This window comes from Schistocerca americana, chromosome 2 (genome assembly GCF_021461395.2).
Source record: "Schistocerca americana isolate TAMUIC-IGC-003095 chromosome 2, iqSchAmer2.1, whole genome shotgun sequence".
NCBI lineage: Eukaryota > Metazoa > Arthropoda > Insecta > Orthoptera > Acrididae > Schistocerca > Schistocerca americana.
In genome coordinates, this window is record NC_060120.1 from 299,233,441 (window position 1) to 299,245,498 (window position 12,058).

The 12,058-nt window shown below is 44.5% G+C and overlaps 1 protein-coding gene across 1 annotated transcript in view; it reads right to left on the reverse strand.

Annotated features, from left to right (window-relative positions):
* Nucleotides 1–12,058, reverse strand: part of LOC124593972 — a 526,982-nt gene that overhangs the window by 106,543 nt on the left and 408,381 nt on the right. The window lies entirely within an intron of this gene.

The following is a 12,058-nucleotide window of genomic DNA, read 5'->3' on the forward strand; positions in this document are numbered from 1 at the left end:
AAAACAATCCTATAATGTTCGAATGCAGTATTAGTGGTGTGATGTTTGACACGATCACTTGGACTAAATATCTGGGCGTAACGTGCACGCCAGTTCAGTTTTAGTGAAGGCGAGCGATCGACTTCAGTTCATTTGGAAAAAAACCATAGGGATGTGTAGCACATCTACAAGAGAGATCACATACAGAATACTTGTACGACTCGTTCTTGAGTTTTCTTAGAGTGTTCGGGATCACGGACGGGTAGGATTAAAAGAACTCGTAACTTTGAAATGAGGGCAACCACAGCCGAAATTCTTCACGTTGAATTAGATTCTTCCGCTCAGGCTATTATTGAAAGCCCGCAACCGGTTTCGAATTCTTAAAATAAATCATCAGGTGATTTGCACATTGGAGGAAAAAAGTATTTACTCCTGGGAAAATCGAATTTTAAAAATAAGTGATCATAATCGCATAAGGCTGCTAAGAATAGTATACTTACATTATCTTACAAACCATTGTAGCACACATGGAAAAAAGTTATAGCCGAGTCCAACTGCTCAGCGTCAGAACAATAAGAATAAGTAACTTGCTGTGGCCCCGAAAAGTAACTTATGGAATAAGAACATATCTCATTAACAATGAAAAATAGAAGAAGTTGGAAAAACCGTAGCTGGCGTAAGAACATACGAATAACAAAAGTCAAATTAACGTAGCCTTTCTTCGAGCAGGAACGAGAGTGAAATAAGCCAGACTGTGTACACACATTACCTGTAGGCTACTCTGACAATGAGCTAAACTGGGAGAACGTTGTTATGAGACCGCGCAGGAAATTGCGCAATCGCAAATTTACAGATGGGGCGGGCCGTGTCTACCTACGGAAAGGATGGAAAGTGGTTGTACAGTATTACCAAACAAATCCTCCAACGCTGGCATACATTACAAGGACAATACAGGCTACAAATCAGCCTTAAGTACCCACCTACGGGGAAACTAGGTATTCAGTTACTGATCTCCCCTCTAATCTTCAGACAGTACATCGAGAAACCAAGAGCAATATACTTAATATTTTGGAATAACTGGAAATTTATCGCTCATTGAAAATATTTCCTTATGAAGCACTTAATGCACATACTGATTTACGCCATAGAAACATTTTGGTTAATTCTGATTTTTTAAGTTAGTGGTTTATTTGTTCCCAGAACCATATTCTTTCCGCATTGCCGGTACATGTCAGTATATTCCTCCCCTTAATTGTTGGGAGATTAGTTTAGTAAAACTACGAAGCCACATTGTATCCTTGTTGTCGGTACATACGACCCTTGCCTTCTGTAAATTTGCGCATGCACCGTTTCCCACGCGGTCTCAGAATAACGTTCTGCCAGTTTAGCGCAGTTTCATGCCGTGTTACCTCCCTGGAGCAGTCTGCGGATAACATGAGTGTTCAGTCTGGCTTCTTTCTCTCTGATTCCTACTTAAAGTCAGGATACGTTTATTTGACTTTGTTAGTCGGATGTTTTTACGGCACCTGCGGTTTTTCCGATCTCTTCCGTCTTCCGTAGTACTGAGGTATGGCCTTATGTCATACGTTGTTTTTCGGGACCAGTCACGTTAAGTCGGGCCACTGCGTTACAGCGAGTTACTTATTTCTATTACTTATATACTACAATGATTTAAAAAAAAATGGAATTGTGCGATTCTTAGCGGAATCAGGTGATTATGATCAATTATTTTTAAAATTGATTATCTAGAGGAGGAAAGATGTTATTCCTCCGCTATACAGATCATCTGATGGTGCATTTTTAGAATGAGAAACCGTTCGCGTCCATTCAATAAAGGACAATTACAGCCTTTGCCGAAGACTTTTTACTCAACATATGGATTAAAAGAAGACATCGAAGCAATTCAGAGCCGTGTTGCTAGATCTGTTACCAGCAGGTTCTATAAGTGCGCGAATATTAAAGAAATTCCACTTGAACGCAAATGAAAGGCAGCGGAGGGAACACGACTTCTCGCGAAATAGTACTTGAGATAGTTTACAGCAGCGGCATTTGTGGCAGAATGAGCCCACTGTCATCTAAGTGTATTTCATGTAATGACCGTGAAGAAATCAAGTCTTGTACCGAAACATATACTTGTACAGGGCATTTAAGAAGAAGTATTTCATATTTTGAGAGGTGGTGGTATGGACCAAAACAAGGAAAAAATACCCGGTGTACATACGCTCTATAATGCGTACCTTAAGAACTATGAGTACTTGTCCATCTTCGATAATGTGAAATACGTGTCTTCTACTGCAAACTCCTTGCTACTAGGAATGGTCTACAAAATGATGCAAAGATCACATCTGCCATGTTTCGTATGCAATAATTGGTTTCCTTTATGCTGGTAAGTTCAAAGGTAAAGCTACAGTCTAAAAGCATCACATAAACTTGTCAAAACATGAACCGCTTCCATTAGAATTAACGTATGTGCAGCACTATGAATATGATTTACAATAACGACACTAACAAATATTTACTGCATGCTGTATCCATGGATTCTGTATGATATCGTAGTAGCAAAGAGCTTGCAGTCGAATTAATACGTTTCACATTAAATAAAACGAAGAAATGAATGTAGCTCTTAAGGTACACATTTTAGAGCCAATTTTTACAGAAAATTTTTGTCTTTTTTTAGTTATACTAGACCTGGTAAAACATGGAATACTTTTTGTAGCGCTGTCTAGAACAATAGTTGCCAACCTAGGTATAATTACCACCTGATGGCTAAAATGAAATGTTTCAGGGAAAAAAAGTTTGGTTGTCTTTGGTTCACAAAACTAAATTGTCTTTAAAAGATTGTTACTTTTAATACTGTTCCATAAGACAGTAAATACTGATAAGGAAATTACCAATAATTACATTTTTTCAAATATTTAAATGACACCGTATGGAGGGGTTATACCTTGTGAAATGATTGTATGAACATCTTTCTCACACAGTCCATCCACCACACACTTTCTACTTTGTATCATGTACCTATGACAAAAAATTCAGACATATATCTTACATATACTTAAATGTCTCACTAAAATGCGTTCTTTGAGTTGTAGCTACACTGATCAACCATAACATTATGACCACTTACCTAATAGACCGTATGTCCACCTTTGGCGGGGATAACAGCGGCGACGCATCGTAGCATGGAAGCAATGAGGCCTTGATAAGTCGCCATAGGCAGTTGGCACCACATCTGCACACAATTCCCGTAAATTCCACTGACTGGGGTTGAGCTCTGACGCCACGTCAGTTACATCCCAGATGCGTTATATTGGGTTCAGATCTGGCGAGTTTGGAGGGACGAGTGGGGGGGGGGGGGGAGGGGTGGCAGCAAATTAGTTAGAAACCGCCACTGTGTTCCTCGAGCTACCCCATCACTCATAGCCTTGTGACAAGGCGCATTATCTCGTTGAAAAATTCCACTGCCATAGGAAAACATCATCGTCATGAAGGGGCGTACGTGGTCTGCTGCCAGTGTACGATACTCCTTGACCGTCATGGTGCCTCGCACGAGCTCCACTGGTTCTATGGATACCTACATGAATGTCCCCCAGAGCATAATGGAGCCACCAGCAGCTTGTCTCCGTCCCGCTGTACAGGTGTCAAGAAGCTGTTCTCCTGGAAGACGACGGATTCGCGCCCTCCCATCGCTATGATGAAGAAGAAGATGTCGGGTTTCATCAGACCATGGAACGCTCTGCCACTGCGCCAGCCTCCAGTGCCGATGGTCACGGGTTAATTTCATTCGTAGTTGCCGATTTCGTAGTGTTAACATTGACACATAGGTGGGTCGTCGGCTGCGAGGGCATATCGTTAGGAGTGTTCGGCGTACTGTGTGTTCAGACTCAGCCCAGTATTAAAATCTGATGTTTATTCCGCCACAGATCACCGTCTGTATTCTTTTAGCAGTCTGCCCAGCCTACGGCGTCCGACATCTGTAATGAGGGTTGGCCATCCAACCCCATGACGTCTGGACGTGGTTTCTCCTTGGTTTCGCTACGTGTCAAAGACACTCATCATACCACTTCTGGAAAAACGCGAACAGTGGTACAGTTTCCGAAATGCTCGTGCGGAACCACCGGTCCATCATTATCTGCCCTCGGTCAAACTCAGATAGATCGCGCGCCTTCCCCATTCTACACACGGACAGCACGTTCACAAGCATCATGCATGTATCTGACTAGCAGTCATTCTCCGCTAGGTGACGCTGTTGTCGCCTGGACGGGTTTATATCGATAGTAGGTCGGTGGTCATAATGTTCTGGCTGAACAGTGTAGTTCCCACAAAAGACCAGAAATTGCGTCATTATTCACTTCGCAACAGATTAACTATGTAGTTTGCTGTGTAATTACTGTAGGGCCCTCGCTATGTTATTGTTAGTTGCAGCGGCCAGACACAAAGCATTGACAGCTTGAAGTCTTACAGTTTCTGTCTGTTCAGATGGATGGAGTCCAGTAATCAAGCGATATTCAAACAAGAACTGTAGTGCATACATTTTAACTTCCTCGCTTTTAAATGGGTGTGCAAGGTAGGGGTGACCCGACTGTCATTAGCGAGAGGGGAGGTGTAGAGGAAGCATGTTTTATAAGCAGTGTTCAGTCTCAGCATACAATGACGAAAAAAAAATCGCATCAACAAGGAGGAGTTGTGCGACATAAAGGAAAGCTAGTAGGAGTGTTTCTACGTAGTGTCGCGCCAGTCGCATAAGAAGACTGCAAATTAGATTTGATTTAAATAGACGCTAGTACGGTCGTGAGCCTTAGTTATCTTTGAAACTAGGCGTGGTGAGTTGATATTAGTCAGGAACGCATTTAAGGCGACAAAGATGCTGTTATTAGCACCTCACTGAGTTTGATCGAGGTAGTGTCTAGAGCTGCGAGAAGCTGGATGTCCTTTCTGCGATATCGCAGAAAGACTTGACAGAAATATAGCCACTGTACATGACTGCTGGCAGCGGTGTTGACGATAATGAACAGTCACTAGAAGACCGAGCCACGGGCGGCGACGTGGCACTACCGAGAGGAAAGACTGGTGTTCAGTGTACGGCTCTGGCTCATCCTACTGTATCTGCAGTAGCCATTTGAGCAGCAGCTGGCACTACAGTGACACAACGAATTGTTACAAATTGGTTACTTCAAAGGCAGCAGCGAACCAGACGCCCTGTAGCGTGCATTACACTGACCCCAAACCACTGCCCTTTAAGAATGTTGTGGTGTCAAGCGACAGCTCACTGGAGGGCAGGGTGGAGGTCTGTTGCGTTTTCTGATGAAAGCTGGTTCTGTCTCCGTGTCAGTGATGGCCGTGTGTTGGTTAGGAGGCCAGGTGCGCGCCTGCAACTAACCTGTCTCTGGGCAAGTCACAGTGGACCTACCCCTGTAGTTATAGTATGGTGTGCGATTTTGTATGACAACAGGAACACTTCCGTGGCTATCCCACGCACCGTGATTGCAAAACTGTACGTCAGTCTGGTGATTTGACCTGTTGTGCTGCCATTCATAAATAGCATTCCTGCGGGTGTTTTCCAACAGGATAACGCTCGCCCACGTACCACTGTTGTAACACAACAAACTCCACAGAGCCTTGACATGTTGTCTTCGCCGGATCGACCTTCAAATCTTTCTCCAGTGGAGCATCATCGGACGACAACTCCAGCGTCATCCACGAAGAGCATTAACTATCCCTGTATTGATCGACCAGGTGCAACAGGATTAGAACTCCATCCTACAAACTGACAGCTGGCACCCGTACAACACAACGCATGCAAGTTTGCATGCTTGCGTTCATGACTCTTGCTGTTACACCGGTCATTAATGTACCAGTATTTCACATTTGCAGTGGCATATTTCGCACATATATTAACCTGTAACCTCGCAATGTTAATGAGTCAAATATGTTACCTAGAGAAATGTAATCCGGGAATTTCATTACGTCACATTAGTTATTGGTTGGTGTTGCGATTTTTTCCGTCAGTGTAGATAGTTTTCATTTCTCAGAAAGAGTTTTAGGTAGCCCTTGAGTTGCAGTGATAATTGCCTCATCATTCTGTAAGAAGAAGTTAAAAATAAGGAGCCCAAGCTGTCTGATTGGCTCGTTAGTAACACGCCTACAAAAGCTAAATAGTTATTTGTCTTGCGTGATTTTAAAAACAAAAGCGTTCAAAGCAAATTCTTTTTGGTTCTAACTTTTGGTAAAGCCCTAATGTTCGTGGTGGGGGAGACGCGCGGGGAAGAGGCGGGGGATAGTGCAGCCAGTATCTGATTACGGTTAGGCGTAACGGTCTCAGAACGACTGGGAACCACTGCTCTGTACAGTAGTTTCTCTGTCGCTCCCTTGGCTAGCGGAACGGGATAGTTGAGGTTCAGTATACCCTCCGCTACGTACCGTATGGTAGCTTACAAAGTACGTATGTACACTGCTGGCCATTAAAATTGCTACACCAAGAAGAAATGCAGATGATAAACGGGCATTCAGTGGACAAATATAGTATACTAGAACTGACATGTGATCACATTTTCACACAATTTTGGTGCATAGATCCTGAGGAATCAGTACCCAGAACAACCACCTCTGGCCGTAATAACGGCCTTGATACGCCTGGGCATTGAGTCAAACAGAGCTTGGATGGCGTGTACAGGTACAGCTGCCCATGCAGCTTCAACACGATACCACAGTTCATCGAGAGTAGCGACTGGCGTATTGTGACGAGCCAGTTGCTCGGCCACAATTGACCAGAAGTCTTCAGTTTGTGAGAGATCTGGAGAATGTGGTGGCCAGGGCAGCAGTCGAACATTTTCTGTATCCAGAAAGGCCCGTACAGGACCTGCAACATGCGGTCGTTCATTACCCTGCTGAAATGTAAGGTTTCGCAGTCATCGAATGAAGGGTAGAGCCACGGGTCGTAACACATCTGAAATTTAACGTCCACTGTTCAAAGTGCCGTCAATGCGAACAAGAGGTGACCGAGACGTGTAATCTGTGCCACCCCATACCATCACGCCGGGTGATACGCCAGTATGGCGATGACGAATACATGCTTCCAATGTGCGTTCACCGCGATGTCGCCAAACACGGATGCGACCATCATGACGCTGTGAACAGAACCTGAATTCATCCGAAAAAATGACGGTTTGCCATCCGTGCACCCAGGTTCGTCGTTGAGTACACCATCGCAGGCGCTCCTGTCTATGATGCAGCGTCATGGGTAACTGCAGCGATGGTCTTTGAGCTGATAGTCCATGGTGCAGCAAACGTCGTCGAACTGTTCGTGCAGATGGTTGTTGTCTTGCAAACGTCCCCATCTGTTGACTCAGGGATCGAGACGTGGCTGCACGATCCGTTACAACCATGCGGATAGGATGCCTGTCATCTCGACTGCTAGTGATACGAGGCCGTTGAGATCCAGCACGGCGTTCCGTATTACCCTCCTGAACCCACCGATTCCGTATTCTGCTAACAGTCATTGGATCTCGACCAACGCGAGCAGCAATGTAGCGATACGATAAACCGCAATCGCGATAGGCTACAATCCGACCTTTATCAAATTCGGAAACGTGATGTTACGCATTTCTCCTCCTTACACGAGGCATCACAACAACGTTTCACCAGGCAACTGCTGTTTGTGTATGAGTATTCGGTTGGAAACGTTCCTCATATGAGGATGTTGTAGGTGTCGCCACCAGCGCCAACCTTGTGTGAATGCTCTGAAAACCTAATCATTTGCATATCACATCATCTTCTTCTTGTCGGTTAATTTTCGCGTCTATAGCACGTCATCTTCGTGGTGTAGCAATTTTAATGGCCAGTAGTGTAGATGTACATGTTGCTGGGTATCAGCTAGCCTCATGCACAGCGTCTGGTATGGCGAAATATCGCGACGGAAGTGATTATGCGCAGCCAGCAAGTAAAATGACTTCCTGTGGGCTCCGACCATACTCTTGCGCCGCGGGCGTTTCCCACGATAGAGTGAACGCCCTCTTCAGGCCACGCGTGGTTAACGACAGCAGCTACTGGAAGCGCCAGATAGCGCCGTATGCCATTCACGGAGGGTGCGGAGGCACAGCTTTCCCACCGCGTCGCTAATGACGCGCCAGTGGCTAGCTGCGGCTCTTACGACTTCCTATCCGCTTTGTTACCGGCCGTCCAGCGACTGGAAACCAGCCACTGGCCTCCAGGCTCTCGACGGAGGACCGCCGGGCGTAAAAAGCTGTAAATAGCGCTCCGTGTACGGCAGCACTTAGGTGCGTCGCTGCGTCTCCTTCCTTTTGCTTGTCTGCGGCAGAGTCTAGGGATTTAGCGCTCCAGTGCGCGGACGCTAATATTCTGCCGTGACTACGTCTTTGACACATATCGCAAGTAAGCGGTAATAACTCCAGCGCTTTGCAAATGTTGTACGCCATTAAGTACCTCCCGTACTCCTCTACCTCCTAGACTTGCAGTAATACCGCAAAACGAACGAAACGAGACTGCTCTCATTACTGAGCAAGTAGGCTTATCCGCGTTGTGATGAGTCCATAGTAGTTACTAAATGCACTGAATAAGATTCCACCTTTCTCACCAACTCCTTTATTAAAGGTGTTTCCAGTTTTATAGGATTATTCCTCTACTTTAATGAATGCGGACAGCGCAGTCACATGACAAAGAATAATTGACCAGCCTCCAGTATTCTTGTGCATTGCACCAAGAAGTTTAGCGTTAACTATCTATATATCGAGTGTGAAGTGCAACAGGCCGAATCGTCTTCCCAAAAATAGTTGTTTGAGTTCTTAATGCTAAATTTTGTGGAGCCACGATTAAGTAAAACAGCAGACTTGTAGTTTTGAAACGGTGTCCGTACTTGGAGCTTGCGTAGCGTTGCGCGAGATGACATTCGCGACAGTGGTCTCAAAATCACGCGCTCTCGACGATAGCGATACAGGGGTTGGACAAAAATGTGGGAAAACCGCGGGAAATGCGTACTAGAACGTAAATCCTGATCGTAGCCGAGCCTGTAGTTTGCGCTGTTGTATCTGACCACGAACGGCAACTAAGCACCGTCCTCAATGCGTCCAAGTGTCAGTCCTGGTCAGAATGGTGCTCTGTGTAGTTGTGAGAGCATTATGCAGGAGCTAAGTGAAATAGAACGTGAGAGAATCGATGGTACCTATATGGTGTGGGCATCTGTAAGCAACGGAGCCTAAGTCTTTGGTGTTTCAAACGGAAGAACTTCATCCACGAAGTTATAAATGGTTCAAATGACTCTGAGCACTATGGGACTTAACATCTGAGGTCTTCAGTCCCCTAGAACTGGGAACTACTTAAACCTAACTAACCTAAGGACAGCACACACATCCATGCCCGAGGCAGGATGCGAACCTGCGACCGTAGCGGTCGCGTGGTTCCCGACTGAAGCGCCTAGAACCGCACGGCCACAACGGCCGGCTACGAAGTTACAACGCGGACGAATATATGTGTTGCATCACCGTAACAGACGGTTATAGAACAGGATTGTAGCGAAAAATAAGAGGACGACAGCTGAAAAAGTCACGGCAGAACTCTATATTAGCACGAAGACAACAAGAAGTGACCGCCATAAGCAGGGAACTGAAGAGCGAGCTGGTATTCCGAATCCACACATCAGTGATGTAATGCTCGTAAAACAAAGAAATGTGATGCCGAAGCCATAAAACCTGCTCTACGGAGCAACGTGAGAAAGTCATTTGTTCCAACTTCTGGCCGACTTTACGTCTGGCATTCTCCCTAAGCCTGCGATGCAAGCTGCTTGCAGCCGTGAGTGAAACATGGCGGTTGTTCAATGATGATTGGGGCAGCAATATCTTGGTATTGCATGGGCCCCATGGTTACTCTGCAACATCGAATAACAACAAACGATTATGTGACCATTTTGGCTGTATAGGTTCATCCTGTGGTACAGTGTTTGTTCCAGAATGGTTATGCTGTGTTTCAAGAAGATAGCGCTCCTATTGACACATCTCACATCGTCCAGGGGTGGTTTTGTGAGCTTTGTTGCGTTTGATATTACCCTATGTTCATATGACCAGACATCCTTGTCTTCTTTCCATTTAACTTCACTGACTCCCATTATATCTTGACTTATCGTTTGCATTTCCCTTTTCAGATTTTCTAGGTTCCCTACTACGTTCAGACTTCTGAAATTCCACGCTCCGACTCGTAGAACGTTATCCTTTCATTTGTTATTCAGTTTTTTTCCCTTAGTCTCCTTCCCCTTGGCAGTCCACTCCCGGAGATCCGAATGGACGACTATTCCGGAATCTTTTGCCAATGGAGAGATCATCATGAAAGTTTTTCAGTTACAGGCTACAGGTCCTGTAAGTACAGATTGAATGTCTTTAATGCTGTGGCTTCCATTGTTTTCTGCATAGTAAAGCCGTTGATTACCGCTGATTCTTCCGCCTTTATTGACAGTTTCCTACCCCAAGGGCAAGATGCTGCCCTGAACCTCTGTCCGCAGCCCTGCCCTCTTTGACAGGACCTCTTTGACTAGGCCGTTGGCAGAATGAGGGTGGCTTCTCATGCCGGAAGTCTTCGCCCGCCAACGCGAGTGCTTATTATTCAAAATTTAAGCTGTGGCGGTTTTTTAAGGGCTTCTGTTTTTTAGTTTATTTTATTGCATTTTTTGTTTTTTGTCGTTTTTGTACGTATATTTTTCTTTTCTCTCTTTCTTTATTTTTTTAATTTTTAATTTTTTATTAAATTAGTCTATGTACCAGAATTCCAGTAGTCACTAACACCTTCCGATTGGCAGAATATCCGAACATGTCTTCTCGAAAGTTTAATGGAGATTTCTTTTGTAGTGCGTTCAGAACATCTTGTCGGCAAAAAAACATCAGTATCTCATGGCTTGGAAGTTCCAGCTGGAAGGCGGGTCATGAAAGGCGTACCGTAGAAAATTGGAAAAGAACTGCGTGTATCTGGTGTTGCGAACAAGTGCACAGTGTCGATCGTTAAGATACGTCCACTAACCTAGTAGGAGTTCGAACAAGGGATCGATGACATTTCGATTACCAATCAACGATATTACTCCGAGACCACCACTACTACATAAATCTAAATATCCATCAACCGAACTGTAAAGTTTTATTTGCCAAGCTATTCTCAGATTTCAGACTTTTACGCTTAATTACAACAGGAAGTTTTGTTACAAACTATGTGTGATTAATTGTGAAACGTACAATAGAGATGATTATGAAGAACTGTTTTTATTATATGTGAATGTAAAATTTGTTGCGAAACGTTAAAAGTTCATTAGAAAAAAGAATATTAGTAAATATCTCTGGATAAATATTTTCACGTAAACTGAAGTGATGAGTGAAACAATTTTGTAACACTGACAGTAATTTTAATCAAAGACAAGAAGCGAATGTTCACAAGGTAAGTTGATAATCAATCATAAAATTTATACAAGTCGGCCGCACTACATGATCTGTGAAATATCTTTGGAGCAGAAGTAGTTTTCTCCACTGACTGCCTTACTTCTACGAGAGTATAAGAAGAATCTTGCAGAAAGAAATCTGTAGTGCGCACTCTTAGTGAACATGTGATGAGGTTTTGCATCCACTGCAGTTGCATTTAAACCTCATTTGGAACTGACACCAAATTCAGAGCGTAAGACTACAAGTTGATGGAGTTGGATGAAACTTGTTAGATGCTGTTCAAGTGCAACAATAGTCGAGCGCTAATACCTCTCGGCAAATAGCCCATTAGCTGTGAGCGCATTATTTTTTTTTTAAATCTTCGAGGCAGCTGTGCATCTTTTAGTCCTACTGAAAATAGCGAGGAAATATTTTCCTGACTTGGCAGAGTCGCGTGTTATCATTCATTCGGTTGTAAAAAACGTACACATATACATTGTAACTGGCCAAAGGGCGCGGTGCGATCCTTCGCAAAATCGCGCGGGTGTTTCGTTATTTGCATGTCAGATGCAGGTAGTAAGTACCCTGACGTGGCCTGTGCTGTAGTTTAGTCGTTCGCTCGTCGCGCGCCGCGGGCGCCGCAGCAGAGGTTAGTGGGCTGTGTACGGCGG